The sequence below is a fragment of the Ictalurus punctatus genome, chromosome 28 (assembly GCF_001660625.3).
Source record: "Ictalurus punctatus breed USDA103 chromosome 28, Coco_2.0, whole genome shotgun sequence".
In the NCBI taxonomy this organism is placed as follows: domain Eukaryota; kingdom Metazoa; phylum Chordata; class Actinopteri; order Siluriformes; family Ictaluridae; genus Ictalurus; species Ictalurus punctatus.
This window is the reverse complement of record NC_030443.2, coordinates 4,692,602-4,709,150: the sequence shown is the minus strand read 5'-3', so window position 1 is coordinate 4,709,150 and position 16,549 is coordinate 4,692,602.

Sequence of the window (16,549 nt, the reverse complement as noted above, 5' to 3'; positions counted from 1 at the left end):
AGAAAACACTCACACAGTGCAGTGTCATTAATTTCACCTGATTTTTGCTTTTAGGATCTTTACAGGTACAGCTAAAAAAATGCGAATATCGTGGAAAAGTTTAATTTTTTTCTCTTTAATCTCAAAATATCGCCTCCATCTTGTTCCAATATTTTGAAATCCACGATATTCACATTTTTTTGAGATGCTCCTGTATGTAAGTTAACGTAGCTTGATCCTTTTATGCAATGAATAAAACACTCCTCGTGTCGTTCTGTTGCTTTAATAAAAATGAGCTCCAGGATGCGATAAAGAGAAGTTACTGTTACCATCCTGAAGTAAAAGCACATCCCAACGTCTTTTATTCCTCTTACACAACAACGATTTGTCAACTATGGAATTGTTTGTTTATTTATTTATACGCTTTTATCTGTTTACGAATTATACATTCGTTCCTGTTCTCACGTACGCTATAGCAGCTATAACCTGTACAAATCCCAGTGAACGAGCTGCTACTATAGAAACGATAACGTAGATAACTATAGAATTCATATAAACCCGTGATTTGCATCTGCTCTACTGTCAGAGCTACTGTTATAGAAAATGGTCCCACACCCCCTGACCAATCAGAATGGAGAACTCAGAGCTGTGGTGTAATAAACCAATTAAGCAAGGTGATACACTGATGACCATTCAGGTAATAAATACAGGAACTTTTAGGTCATAAATACGTTACAAGTGAGTTTTGCTCAAAGTCAGAGGATTAGCACTGACCCTCAGGATATACATGAGCTTATTGGCTCATGGATCATGGATCAACAAAGGAATGGCTTCACCAAAACAAGTTCAAGGTTTTGGAATGGCTGACCAAAATCCAATCAAAACTCTGCATGGTAACTTGAAGAGGGCTGTGTACAGGAGATGCCCAGCCAATCTGACAGAGTTAAAATCCTTTTGCAAGGACGAATGGCAAAATATTGCCAAGTCAAGATGTGCCAGTTGATTGACTCTTACCCAAAAAAATTGAATACCGTTATAAAATCCAAAGGTTCTTCAAAAAAGTATTAGTTTAGGTGTATGCACACTTATGCAACCAGGTTAATGTAACCCCCCCCCCCCCCCCCCCCCCCCCCCCCCCGATTAATCTTGGGTCTCAATTTTTTTTTTCACATGTAAAACATTTAAAAAACAAAAAAAAACAAAAAACTTTTTATATCTACTGTACTGTTCACATTTTTTTTGTGCGAATCCATCCAATACACATCATGTGTTATAGCTGTATGAGTCAATTAAGCTCCAACCTTGCAGTGACTTATTGGCAGGCGGTGGCCATTTTCTTTACAAATAGAATAATTAAAAAAAAATGATTGACAGACAGATGCTTATGAGTAATTTAACAACACAGTTTTAAAAGATAGGGCAAAAAGGCATATTCAGGGCTACATTTTGCATAAGTTGAGTTTGCATATTATATATTAAATACATAAAAATTTCTTCCAAGTCTCCAGAAAGTCTATTGTCTGTTGCCTTTGATCATTTCCTCTTTTCCCTGAGCTCAAAAATATGAGCTTCCACGAATGGTGAATTCCTTCTCGAAACTTCTAACCTTCTAATGAACTATAAAGCATCCCATTTAATCTCAAATTTCTCACATCACATTGCATTTATTTGCTATATGCCTACAGGATTGTACCTTGGCAAACCCGTACACAATAAATTTTGTGTAAGTATTTTAATTGACCGTACAAGAGGACCTCAGACATGCTTGCGTTTCTTAAACAACCCAAAAGATGTCAGCATTACTCTCCCACAAAAAACATTAGAGTTCAGAAAACAACCTATTCTGGTTTGCACCAGTGTCTTCATTAATTCTTGAAGTCTGTTCTTTTTTATCATTTGTAAACAGGCATCATCTAGCGCTCAGAGCAACTCTCATCCCAACATGAGATATAGAGATTTGGTCAACATTTGCAAATGACTTCAGATATTTGACATGTTTTAGTTTGATAGCCAAAAATATGATTTACCCGCTATCCACCTCTTCACCTCATCTCAGAACCCACATGCTGGATCATCAAAGCAGAGGTCCAAGCTTATTATTTATGACACATTTTACAATCCTGCCTCCATTCCCAAGATTAAATCTTTCAAAATCACCCGACTGCTTATTGGTTCTGTGCCTGACTGATATAAGGGGTTCTGTATGCCATCCCATGGAGCATCACATATATATTGATGCATAATTAAGTTGATGCATGGACATTCACAGGCAATCAGTCTCACTTGCCAGTTGCTGCAATCTACTGAGTTTAATGTAGTACTGGATGTACAGTGAGGTCTAAAAGAATGGGATTTTTAAACTGGAAATCAACAAAGTTTTAGAATTTCAAAACATTTATACCAAAGAAAGGAATGTTTAATATCTTGAAGATGTAGGGATTTTGTCAAATTTTCCTTCCAGTCTTCCATCCCTTCCACTGATATTTTATATTTTCAGCACGTGGTTATGGATTGGATCTAACATGAATCACTATTGTCTTGTTGAAAGATTCATCTATGCCTTAACCATCTGGCAGAGGCAACCAAGTTTAGTGATAATGACAAAATTGATAAGGAATTGATTCAGACATGACAGATTACCAACATCTGCACTTTTTTTTATTTATTATTATTATTTTTTTTTTACAAAGCTCTTGTTGACACAATCTAAAATAAGAAGTAATTAGTTTTTTCCAGCATTGTTGTTCAATTCTGGCCCTTTGGACTTGGCAAATCGTCTTCAATTCCCAGAGGTTATGAGGGTCCCTTTGATTCGGACTCGCAATTTCCAAATCCTCCATAAATGTTGAATGGGATTCAAGACAGGCATAAAAATGCAGGACATCTGTGAGTTACTTTTGCTTTATGTTTGAGGTCTTTGTCTTGTCGAGATGCCCATCTTCTCCCCCAAATTCAGTTTCATGGCTGATAAGATTAAAATCTCCTTTAATATGTCCGACTACATGGCTCCATTCCTGTTTCCATCAACGATGCATAACACTACAGTAGCATTTGCAGAAAAGTAGCCCTATATCATAATGCTCCCACCACCGTGCTTCACTGTGTGTATGGTGTTCTTATGATCATACTTCTTTCTCCAAACATGACGAGCTGAATTATAGCCAAAGAGTTGTAATATTTTTTCGTTTGATTTCCTTTATTCTTTTAAAATAGATCTGATTTGTGTAAATGCTTTTAGATCCCAAAATCCTTGCCAGGATTGCTACTTGTTGATTTAAAATCTTTCCATCCAACGTCATTTATAATTACATAGGTGAAACTTGCAGGAGAACATTTTCTGCAGCATTAATGCAGTATGTGACCTGAAACAAAAGTGTCCAAATTTAATATAAATTTGCTACAAAACAACATTATTCTAGAAATCTGGCCGCCTTAGGATGGTGGCTTGCCATTGCCTCCACTCTGTAATTCTTCCCTAATTTCTCCATCTGGGGATTAATAAAGTATTATCTTATCTTATCTTAATTCAACTTCATTCAACTAATACGCATTAGTTAGCAGCACTGCAGTGTTATTATCTAACAAAAGAGCACTGTTTCTGTTCTTTCCTCATGGATGATAATAGTGTGCATCTAGCAAAACATTCCTAAGAAAACACTTTCCAGCAAATGCTCTGTCTCAGGTGTCAGCCATTTTTCTTTTTCTTTTTTACAATATGAATACATCTTGCAGCAAATGTAAATTATTAGAATACACAGAATTTATAAATGCAGTTTTAATGATCTATCTGTTGCACTCCATTTAATTAATTAGCATATCTAAAGGGGCTGATACAGAGCTTCTAGCTATGAAATGATAAGCAGAGGTTTGCTTATTCTGAGCCTTGGGCCATTTTAGGGGGGAAAAAATTAATTAGTGAGGAACACTACCGCAGAATCTCTGTGGCTGGATAAACCTTTCAACTTTGCACTTTGTACCCAAGCAACATGTTCCTGCAAAACAACATTAGTATAATCTAAATTTATAATCCAAATCTAAATTTGGTATGAAACATCCAAGCTTGATCTTTTAGCCGTGTGTCTCATCTGATACAGGCCAGAGATGCAGTAGTTAGAAACAGAATACAACATCTGAGAGAACTGAAATGTGAGAATTTTTTTTATGGCTTTAAAGGGAACTTCTAAGAGAATGCATGATGCAAAGTATATCTTAGAGAATACACAATGCAGCCTATAATTTACTGCCTCTGGCTTGGAACAGCAGAAAACACAAATTAGAGAGATGGGGTCTAATAGTTCTCATTCTAACTTGATTTCCACAGTAGCACTGCTTCATTCCTACAAATCTCTAAGCCTTAACGTTTTCTCTAAATAAGTAGCACATATCTTCATATTATGGTGCGTGTGTGCCCATGCCAATAATATAAAATCCAGCTTGTTGCAGATACATACAGAAAAACAAAATTGATAGGGAACTGATTCAGACATGGCAAATTACCAACATTAGTACTTTTTTGCAAAGCTCTTGTTGACAATTACAGCTTCGAGACAAGTAAGAAGTAATTAGCTTTTTCCAGCATTGTTGTTCAATTCCCCAAGGTTATGAGGGTCCCTATCATGGACTCGCGATTTCCAAATCTTCCATAAATGTTGAATAGGATTAAAGACAGGCATAAAAATGCAGGGTCTTTGTGAGTGATTTTTACTTTATGTTTGGGGTTTTTGTCTTGTCGAGATGTCCATCCATTCTCCCCAAATTCAGTTTCTGGGCTAAGATTAAAATCTTCTCTAGTATCCTCTTTTAACAACGTATAACGCTGTAGTAGCATTTGCAGCCTAATATCATGATGCTCCCACCGCCGTGCTTCACTGTGTGTATGGTGTTCTTAGGATCATACGGGCAAACCTTCTTTCTCAGAACCTGACAAGCTGAATATTGTCTAAGAGTACTATTTTCATTTCATATTGCCTCTTTTATTCTTTTAAAAGAGGTCTGATTTGTGTAAATACTTTTAGATGCACATCTCTGTGCTTTTTTAGCAGAGGAGTATTGAGTGAGGTGTAGGAACAGAGATGATTGTGGTGCAGTTCACTGCTTATTGTTCTCTGTGTAACTTTTGCTCCTGCTGCTTTCAGGTCATCCTGCAACTCTTTTCGAGTGACTAATGGCTTCTCTTTTACCTTCCTTATCATTACGATGAGTAAAAACTCCCTGAGACGATATGAGGAAGAAACCTTGAGAGGAACCAGACTCAAAAGGGAACCCATACTCATCTGGGTGACACAGAATAGTGTAATTATAAATCCCTTCTATTAATGTACTAATACTACATGGTCAAATAGTGCAGTTGTGTAACCAGGAAAATTCATTACAGTTTTTACATGAAGTCTGTTTTGTTGAACTTCTCTACTGTTCACTGATGGAGACTTGAGCCCAAAACTGTTTGTGGTGATTGCAGTGCTGAGGCTATAATAGCAATTTGTAGTCTTGGCCATCATAGCACAACTGTTCACATGAGTTGAGGTCCAAAGCCATCCTCATGGTCTTCAAGGGGCATCATCTTCAGCAATCCCAGTGACCTCCAGGCTGCAGCATGTGGGGCCATCCTCAGCAGGAGCATGTAACTTCCAAATGATGAAAACTCCAACCAGAAGTAGGGCATGAGGATGGATCAGATAGATCCAGAGAGCAGAAGGGGTCAGGATCACTGGTATCTCAGGAGTATCATGTGTAGCTCGACAGAGAGAGTGAGAGAAAAGGATAGAGAGGGAGAGAATATTAGGTATGCTTATTGTCCCGTAATGGTTAAGGACAATGTACTTTGTTTGAGTGCAATCAGGGACTCTGGCAACTAGCTATGACAACATAACTAAAAGGGAGAGCCAGAAGATAACACAGAAATGAGGGTTCCTTGGGACATAACCTGGGTGAATGCAAAAATGTGTGTGTGTATGTTGGGGGGGTTGGAGAAGGAGAATAGTATGATCAGTGGTATCAAAAACTGCACTAAGGTCAAGCAACACAAGCAAGGAGACACAACCCTGATCAGAGGCCAGTAGTAGGTCATTTACTGTCTCAGTGCTATGATGAGGCCTAAGTCCTGACTGATACATTTCATGGGTGTTATTCATATGTAGGTAAGAGCATAGCTTTTCTAAGATCTTGGAGATAAAGGGGAGATTTGATATTGGCCCACAGTTGGACAATTGACAGGGGTCGAGGTCAGGTGTTTTAATCAGGAATCTGATAACTGCTAGTTTAAAGGATTTCGGTACATAGCCAGTGCTAAGGGAAGAATTTATTATTTTTAGAAGGGGTTTGATTACTTCTGGAATAATCTGTTTGAAAAAACATGGAGGTAGGGAATCTAGTATACAAGTTGATTATTGTGATGAAGAAATCAATTAAATTATTTTGGCGTCTGTAAGGGGAGTAAAACCTTCTAATCGTTGATGTGATATTGCTATATTATTATCTACAGGGTTACTTATAAGACTGTCTGGTTGTAAATTAATTGTCTGAATTTGTTGTTGAATATTTTCAATTTTGCCAGTGAAAACATTCATGAAATTGTCGCTGCTATATAATGATTGTGTGCAAGTTTCTGTGCTGGTTATATTCCAAGTGAATTTTGCTACAGTATTGAATAGGGAGTGCATTGTGAAAGCTTGTATTGCGCACCTGTCCAGCGATTCCTAATGCTCTTGGAAAATCGTCTTCAATTCCCCAAAGTTATGAGGGTCCCTCTGATGGACTTGCAATTTCAAAAACCTGCATCATTCAAGAAAGTCAAGGCCATGCAGGGCCTTTGTGAATTATTTTGGATGTATGTTTACGGTCTTTGTGTTGTCGAGATGTCCATCGTACATCTACATTCAGGTTCGCACAGATACATACAGGTTTAAAATTTTGACAGGTTTGTTGGGAAAAATAAAAAAATCAGTGATAGTCAAATGAGGAGATTTGACAGCATTCCTGCAGTCTTTTCTGTGCTGGTTTGGCAATCATTATTTTGTTGAAAGATGATGATCAAGTTTTAACCTCCTGGCAGACGCAACCAGATTCTGGGCTAAAATATTCTGGGTGCTTAGCAGAATTTGTGAGCCACAAAACAGCTGCAATGCATCAATGATCACCAGTATATTTTATAGTAAAAGGTAATAAAATGTACCTTTCCTTGAAGGTACCCTCAAGAGCACATCTTTTGTACCTTTAGTACATACCTACTGTACCTAGGCAGCTATGTAGCTGTAGCCCATCCTCCTCAAGCTTCGATGGTTTTGCATTCTGAGATGCTTTTCTGCTAACCATGTCAGTGCAGAGTGGTTTTTTTGAATTACTGTGGCCTTCCAGTCAGCTCCTGTGTCGTCTGACTTCTCTCATCAACAAGGTGTTTTTGCCCACAGAACCACCATTCACTTGGATATTTTTGTTTTTTGCACCATTCTGTGTAAACTATAGAAACAGCTGTACATTTAAATCACAGGAGAGTATCAGTTACTAAAACCAACAAACATGCCATGGTCAAAGTCACTGAGATTCATTTTTCCCATTATAAGATAAGTGGATAGTGAGTGTATATACTGAACTGGGTTATGTAATGTCTATCCTAAATATGTTACGTTGCAGTGACAATGACTTCTATCATCAATACGACCTGTACCTTTTGACATTCTCTCTGCTTCTCTTTCAGTTCTCTATAAATCTCCAGCATCACATATCCTTCCTTTTGATGTTACTGTCACTTGGGATTGCTACATCTATCACCACTGATTTTTCTGCTCATTATCTATTATTACAATGTCTGAATCTGTAGGTTCTATAGGATCTTTCTACTATTCTGTACACATCATCTCATTTGTGTTAGGAGTGTTAATATCCGTTCCTATTTGCAGGAACGGATATTCCTGCAAATATCCATTACTACTTGGTTATGCTTTTGAGTCCATGCAGTCCCTGGCTGCTGCTAGATGATGGAATGTTCCAGGGGTTTCCGTACGGTTGACTGATTGGTTGGTTGACCTTCCTATGATTGGTGCTTAGTGGCAGAATTTCACCATGTCAGCCTTCATCCGTGGAGGAATGAATCCTGCCATGGTACCTTTTCTGTTTCCAAGCACTGTATATAACGCTAAGGAAATGAGTTCTTCCATATTTTGAATCATATCCACTGACATACTGTATTTCATGCCATATTATATGTGTATAAGGTGAAACGTACGTGACGTGAATGATGTACATGAACATTGAAGACAACTGACCAACAAAACATGACAAAGTGTGCTGTTATAGGAAGATAATCAACGTGAGGGTGGTGTGATCCGGCCCAACACAAAGCGCCTTGAAGATTATTGTCCAATAACAGCACATCCCAGATCGTTTTATTCCTGTTGTACATACAAAACACAAGGCACAACCAAAGCTTTTAGTCACAGCAAAGCCTGTCAGGCTTTTAATCATCTCACTGGGCTGAACCAAAATGCGCACTGTAACATTATTATTTCCATCGAATCCCATCCAAGCCAATGTCAAGCCATTTAATCTTTTATTTATTATTCTCTCTTGCCACCACTCTCTTCCCCATTCTCATTTTTCTCCACAATCCCAGTCAATACTGGCCTTGAGAGTGGCCTGTTTTCTCTCTCTGCACTATTCCGTCGCTCCCTGCATCCTGTCCTTTTCTGTGACGCCCAACAGATCCCTGCTCAATCTCACACTCGTGCTCTCTCTAAGTGCGTGGTGAAATTGTTTGATTTCCAATTAGGTTATCTCAAAGAGTGACGTCCCTCTGGCTCTTTGCTGATCACATGACAGACAGCCTCATCGACCGTCGCTCTTCCAAAGGGAGGCGAGATGAAGTGACTGAAGAGGTGTTTGTGTGATCCAAATCTACTTTAAAAACCTGCGTGAAGATTTTAAAAACACCACTGAATTAACCGATCTGTTGCAGTAAAGCCTCTTTGGCAATCTATTTGGCATTACTGTGAGAAAGTCTACAAATCCTCTCAAAGCGATTCAAGGGAGCTATTGAAGTGATGAAACTATCCAAAAATGAACTTCTCTATGAACCAAGCTTCACTGATCATAAGCATATGAGCACCGTTGTCACTTTTTCACTTCTGCTGTAATGCTGTAATGATTACGTTCCATAACGAGAAGCCACACAAATGTGTTTTGCTTGAGCAACCAAATAGCAAGAGTCACTTTATGGAAATAGAATGATCTCATTAAATACCAGTACACAAAACCAACAAATCCATGAATGTATTTGGTGCTTTATAAATAAACATTTGGTGCTTATTTACATATTTCAGATGCAGAAATTTTTCTCATCTTGTATAAATGCCAAGGAAATCCACAAAGGAGGGTTATAATTTCAGGAGATCCTGAAATACTCAATCCAGCCCGTATGACAACAACAAACATGCTATGATTAAAGATAATGAAATCACATTTTTCCCCATTCTGATGTTTGATGTGAACATTAACTGAACCTCTTGACCTGTATCTGCATGATTTCATGCATTATACCGTTGCCACTTTGTTATTCATTCATTCATTCATTCATCCATTCATTTCCATTCTCTTTTCCTGATGGGGTTGCAATAGCAACCGGCAGCACAGACTTCTGTATCCCTGACCACAGATTCTAGCTCCATCTGGGTAATCCCTTGATGTCCCCAAGCCAATTGTTGAGATCTGCTCATTCCAGTGGGTCTTTGAGTCTCCGTCCAGTGGATTGTGACTGGGTTGCCAAGTTTTTCTGTCACTTTTTGATGAATTTTTTTGTCCATGGGATAGGGCATTGGAAGCTTTTTCATACTTTTGATTTGCTATCAATTTCAAGCAAGATAGGTAATATGGAGGGTTTTATTAATTTCATTTTTAAATTTTTTTATTCCAAATGTATGTGGCATGTGGATATGATTTAAATGATAACATATGAAATGGTGAATGCATATGTAATGAAAGTAGCAGGTTAACTGTATGAAGGAGCTTGTTGTGTGTCATTCACATATATGTTCTAGATGAGACCTTGATGAAAGTCTATACAGGCAGTTTTCAAACTTAGCAATAACCAATCACTGGTCGTCTTGAAAACAGTACTCTGGGGTTTGCATCAATTGGTCAAGCTATTCTTTCCAAGCAGGTATACCTGAATGATGATAATCCATGCCCTCCAAAAAGTGTTATTCTTCGTAGCTTGAGTGTTGGTACAAAAACAAATAAAATAATAATAAAAAAACAACAACAATAAACTGATAAACCTAATACTTACCATTTTCCACGTTTCAGAAATGACTGAGCCCTTCCTCTCAAACGAGTCCAGAATTTAACAGCATTTCAATATATTTGACAGTAGTAACCAGGATTTATTAGAGTAATATTTAGAGTTTTGGAATTGGCCTGGTTTTACTGACCATTGGGTAATTAATTTAAGCCTTCAAGCTGACTATAAATCACGGATAAATGATGTGGACAAATGCCTTTCCAGAAATATTAACATATTCCTAAAGCTGTAAAATCATCAGATGTTATAACTGCATATATAAGGTGATTATCTATCAGATTTACCTCATGATGCAAAAGATCTTATGTTTTTATTTTAAATTGTAGTATATTATTTTGGCACAATCGGGCCAATTTTCCCTAAGTCAAAGATGGAAACCCTCTTGAAAAAAAAAAGAGTAATTTCAGAAAAATCACACCTGAAGAAATATACTTTTATCTTATGAAGTCTCCTCTCCTGTCACCAGCTCATAAAAGTTAAAATATTATCTAAATGTATTTGACCTCAGTCTTCTATTTGGAATGTCATTTCCATTAGGATTTTTTCCCACTTGTCTATGGAGTGATTAAATGTCTTCAGGAGCTGCAGGCAAATGAGGCAGGGTTGAAGTGAGACTGGACTTTTGAGAGCTTTCCATCACTAATAGCGTAGGAGGCTGAGACTCTGGAAATGATTGCTGTCTGATCTTGAGGGCTCGATAAGTATTTTTGAAAGTTGTTAGTAATGAGGGCTGAATGTAGAACAGCAATATTATATAAAGCATATTATGTATTCTGATATACTCATAGCGGTCTCTAGTCTTTTAAACTCTTAAATGTCCAGCCTATTATTCAGTTATTCACCTTCAATCATATTATTAACTAACTACCAGAAAAGGAAAGGTACCCAAATTCTTTACTGAAGTAAAAAATGCAATTACCTATATAAATCTTTAACATATAGCATCAAATTCTTCATTCAGGTTAAAGCAGAAATGTAAAAACACTTAAATGTTACTAAATGTATAAAAGTATTTTCACCAAGGAAGCAAGGAATGTGGGAAAGCATGTTACCTAGCTGTTACCTAGCATGATGATACAAACCAGCTGAATGATAATAGCTAGGTGGCAAAATACAAACTGCTGTAATGGGTATTCTCACTGCCACATCTGTTAAATGTTAGATTTGTTGGGAATTTAAATCGACTCCTTTACAGGTGATTGATGCTAAAAAAAAAAAAAAAAAAAAGCTTATGACTTCACAAATACCTAGTTATAAAGAAGAGTATGTTTGAAAATATACTGAGGAATTTTGGTGAAAAGAATGCTTGAATAAATTACATAGACTTAAAAATGAGACTTCTGGTAACCACTATAAAGTACTCACTAACTACAGTGAACTGTAGTTACTGAGTAATTACTGAGTAGTTATCAAAAGTAGGCAGTAACAAAGTACAGTTGCCTTGTTACAGCAGTTCACTCTGGGTCGTATTCAGAGTTGGCTACTTAAGTCCTGAAGTTGTGGGGAAATATGAGTGTATTCAGAGTCTGGTTAAGCACCTGCTCAAAAGTTTTCCAGGCACCCCATTCAGATTATGTTGAGATTATAGTTCATGACTTTCTGACGTTTTTCTTGAGTAGAAGCACCCACCCTGATTATTTGACACATTATAAAATAGCACATTCTATTACTTTGAATTTATTTACTTAATGGCAGGGCTTTTGTCTGTTCGATGCACTCTCTTGTAAAAAACAAAACAAAACAAAACGTGACAACAGTTTGAAGGATAAGCTGACTGAGCACTCAATGGCTACAGCTCACTTTAACTTGATTCATGACTTTATCCAAAACCCTAAAAACGTTATCCTTAAGATAAGCAATGTCTTATTAAGATTGAGATAAAGATTCATGTGGAAGAACATGAGACTACTAATTAATGTCATGAATAAGTCATGATATGTCTGTGAGTTATATTTATGTATTTAATATTGGCCTTAAGTGGCATTGCATAGCTTTTTGAGTGTACAGCCCCAACATGATTTTCAGTATGACATATTCTGGTTACATTCAACTATCAGATAGTGAAACATGACTTAATAATGCTCTTCAATAACACCGAAGAAAAATTAGCTTCATTCCAAGGTGAGAATAACGTGTAAGTGAGTTTTAGACATGTCTCAGTTTTAGGAAATCTCCACCCTTTGTGTGTAACATCTGAATAGCGCTTAAGCCTGTCGTTGCATCTGAGGTGTGAATATCTCCAGTATGTGTGCAGTTTCGGTAATAAATCCTCATTATGTGCACTCAACTCAACTCTAAATATATAGCCCATCTGAACTTTACTTAAGCCTTTCTTATTTGGATTAAAGTTTTTTTACTCTCTGACTCTTGCTAAATGCATCTAATAAATTAATAAACGTAATGTAAGTATAACAGTTCATTTACATAATTTGGGTGCAGCTGCAGTGTTTTATTCAAAAGACTGCATGAGTTATTTGCCAAACACTTTTGGCCAATGGAGCATAAGTAATTTGAGGCTGGAGTTTCCGGGCTCGTGGGCAGGAGGAAAGAACATTGAGTGGTGCAGGATGGTTTACCTCTTGAGAGACTTCTCGATAACAGATACCTCAGGGGTGCTCACGGTGCGAGAAGAAAACAATGAAATGGGGAAGCGAAAAAGAAAGATAAGTGTGTGCTGAAACAGTGGCACTGGAGAGCTGGTTAATGACTGGAGAAGGGAAGGGAGTGAATGAAACCCTGGGAAATGGATTAAATGACAGCTAAAGTGAGAAAATGCAACATTCTGATGTCGTGATGTAGTGCCGACGTGTGATATATACAGATACGGAGAATTAACTACCATGGACAAATACGGGCCTGTAATAAAAAAAAGATAAGAGACAGAGAGAAGGAGAACATGAGATCTCGAGAGTTGCTCCTTGCACAAAGCACACAATAACACTGAATCAATATTTAAATTGCAAAAAAGCAGCAATGTCAAAAGCAGTGGCAAAACTAAAGAAGCAAGCCTCCTCGCAGACACAGAACAGCCCATTATTTTTGTACAATTTGTCAGCGGAGAGCTACTGAATGGCAGAAATTGCTTTGGCGTCCCTGTATTTATTTACTTATTCTTGTTGATTTGATTCTTTCATGAATGAAAAACGGACCGTGTTCACTATAATGAAATGTATTTATCTGTTTACGCCTTCATTCTTGGAAAATGGAAAATTCATTCGTTCAAATAACCAAAGAGAAAAATATTTAAGCTAGGAATGAATGCGAAGTACTAAAATTAAGTTGCAAACAGGGATTTGTAAAGGTGTTCTTGTTTACAGTTTATGGGGCATAATCCTTCAACCGGGCTCCATTTTAAATTCATGAGTTTTATGAATGTAGTGAATGGTTAAGGTTAGATGAAGTGTGAGCTCTTGGTCTCATACATTATAATTCAAAGTAATTGTTTGGGAAATTGGTTGAGTAGCTTCATGGGCCAAGTGTCTCCGTCAGACCCCACCTTACATTAAATGAATATGTTTACAAGCCATTGAGGCTAATTTTTGCAAATTTATAATTTTGTACAAGCCAACTACAGGGTGTTCCCAAAAGTCTCCATTCATAGGGGATTTATATATATATATATATATATATATATATATATATATATATATATATATATATATATATATATATTCCTGTGACAAAAGAACGTATTGAAATCATTATTGAAGCTGTCCCAAGGTTGCGATGGACTTTAACAGGAAACATGGCAAGCACATCACACACGACACTGTTGCCAAACTTATTAACAAATTCAAAAAGACTGGAAATGTTACAGACCAACCAAGAAGTGGACGTCCACGAACATCCACTGACGAAGCCACAACCGATGTGGTGCTGGCAAACAGGTTTAGCGGTCAAAGCTTTTCTTAAAACTTTGTTTGTATGAAGTCACCTGGATCGTTTATTTTTCAAAAATGGTGCTTTCCAAAAAAATTCTTTTTCACGTGATTTTTCTAATGACCGTTTATTCTTACATATATTTCCTTTGCATGATTAATTTTTTAAACATGTTTTTTTAAGTGTGATACCTCCCCCCTTCCCTCCCCACTGAAACATATACAGTACTTTTACATGTAATATTTCCAATGTTTCATGTATTTTTCCACATGTAGCTCTTTCTAGCGATTCCATTATTGTTGATGTGATTTTTCAAATGATTTATTTATTTATTCCTTACTTTATTGCACATAATTCATTTATTTTCACTTGATTAATTGTTTTCACGATTCATCCACTTTCACATGTTCATTCTTAACTTATCATTCATGTTCATTCCACTGGGGCTTTTCCATCGATTCATTTATTGTGACATATAAATTTTTCCCATTGATTCATTAATTCTTTTCACATGTGGTTTTAACAATTAATTTTTTAATTTTTCACATTGATTATTATTAAAAATTTTTTTACACATCATTCACATTCTGTCATGTGTACTTTAATTCACACATGTCGTTTCATGATATACAGTGGCAAGAAAAAGTATGTGAACCTTTTGGAATTTCATGGTTTTCTGAATAAATTTGTCATAAAATGTGATCTGATCTTCATCTAAGTCAAGGGTATTGACAAATATAATGTGCCTAAAATAATAACACAAAAAAAATTCTGATCCCTCATGTCTTTATTGAACACACTCATTCAAAATTCAAAATGGCAGTGGAAAAAGTAAGTGAACCCTTAGAATTAATAACTGGTTGACCCCCCCCCCCCCCCCCCCCCCCATTTGTAGAATGTTTGCCAAACTCTAGACTGGTGAATTTCTAAAGTCTTTGAAATCACTCTGTAACCCTTGCCAGCTTTATGTAAATCAACACTTCTTGATTGTAGATCCTCTGAAAGCTCTTTTTGGTGAGGCATGGCTCACATAAGTGTGTGCTTCTTGTGCAGAGCAAACTCCAAAAGTTTGAGGGGTTTTTATCAGTCAAAGCAGCTGTAGTCCACACCTCCAAACTCATTTTCTTTCTCCAATTAGCTTTTTTGTAGTCATTAACTCAAGGGTTCACATACTTTTTCCACAAGCACTATGAGGTTTTTTTTGGTTGTTCTCAACAAAGACATGAGGGATCAGAATTTTTTTGTGTTATTATTTTAGACACATTATATTTGTCAATTCCCTTGACTTCCCATTTTTATGACAAATTTATTCAGAAAACCATGAAAATCCAAAAGGTTCACATACTTTTTTCTTGCCACTGTAACATGTTGAACTGCACCTTCGCATGAATTTGTCATATACTGTATGATCATGATTGAAATGTATGTGATTTTTCACAACTTAGACAAATTATGAATGCTTTTTATAAAACCAAAACAGTAACATTGCCACAATGACCTTTTTGGTTAGTCAGATTCTGCCTTAAAAGAGTTATGTTAAATGGTTCAATCATGAAGGGTCTGCTTTGTTTCTCTACCACAAGAGAGCAGTCATTTCACACAGAACAGTCGTTGACGCATTCTGCACATGTGCTTTATGACAAAAAGAAAGAAAGAAAGAAAGAACAATGGTGAAGTAGGCTGACACAGTCTATTAGTTTTTTCCCCTCATATACAAGCAAAACAAATGAAGATGAAGAATAGACATCATTTAAGGTTTCAAGGTGAGGCAAGCAAATTGCCACACAGAATTGAATAATAGAACATGAATGTGCCTGATAATGTTCAGTCACATATGGAAGAAAAATAAATGCATTTTCTATACATTTGGTTCATTAGCACATTTCCTCTCACATCACTGATTCTAATCTTAGGACAGAAACGTCCCTGAGTACATCTCAGTGCAGATATTTACAATCAGCATTCAAACTGTGTGCCGCAGCACAGTTTTGGCCATAACGATGATTTATGCTTCATTTAGGAAGGATCTCGAAGCTGTTTGGAGAGATGGATGGAAAGGTTGTGTTATGGTAGCTTTCTGCCATGCTGTTATTCATGGGACTTTAGTGTTTAGGGATGTTATTGTGGAATGCTAAACCCAGCCCTTGAGTAACCATCCAGTCTTTTTCTTTATTGCTTTGAGTTCAATTTCAAATGTAACATCTCATAAACCTCTCTCACACATAGGAAAATCCCCAGTCTACACGGGCTAATGGTTCACTGTTTCACATTAGTCTACATGCTAAACATAGCCCTCATAAGCTAAATCAATTAAAAGTTTGACCTGCTTCTGCTGCAAGATCTATAAAGGTCGACAGTGCTCGTTTAGAAAATAATTTATAATAACCCAAAACAGAGTCC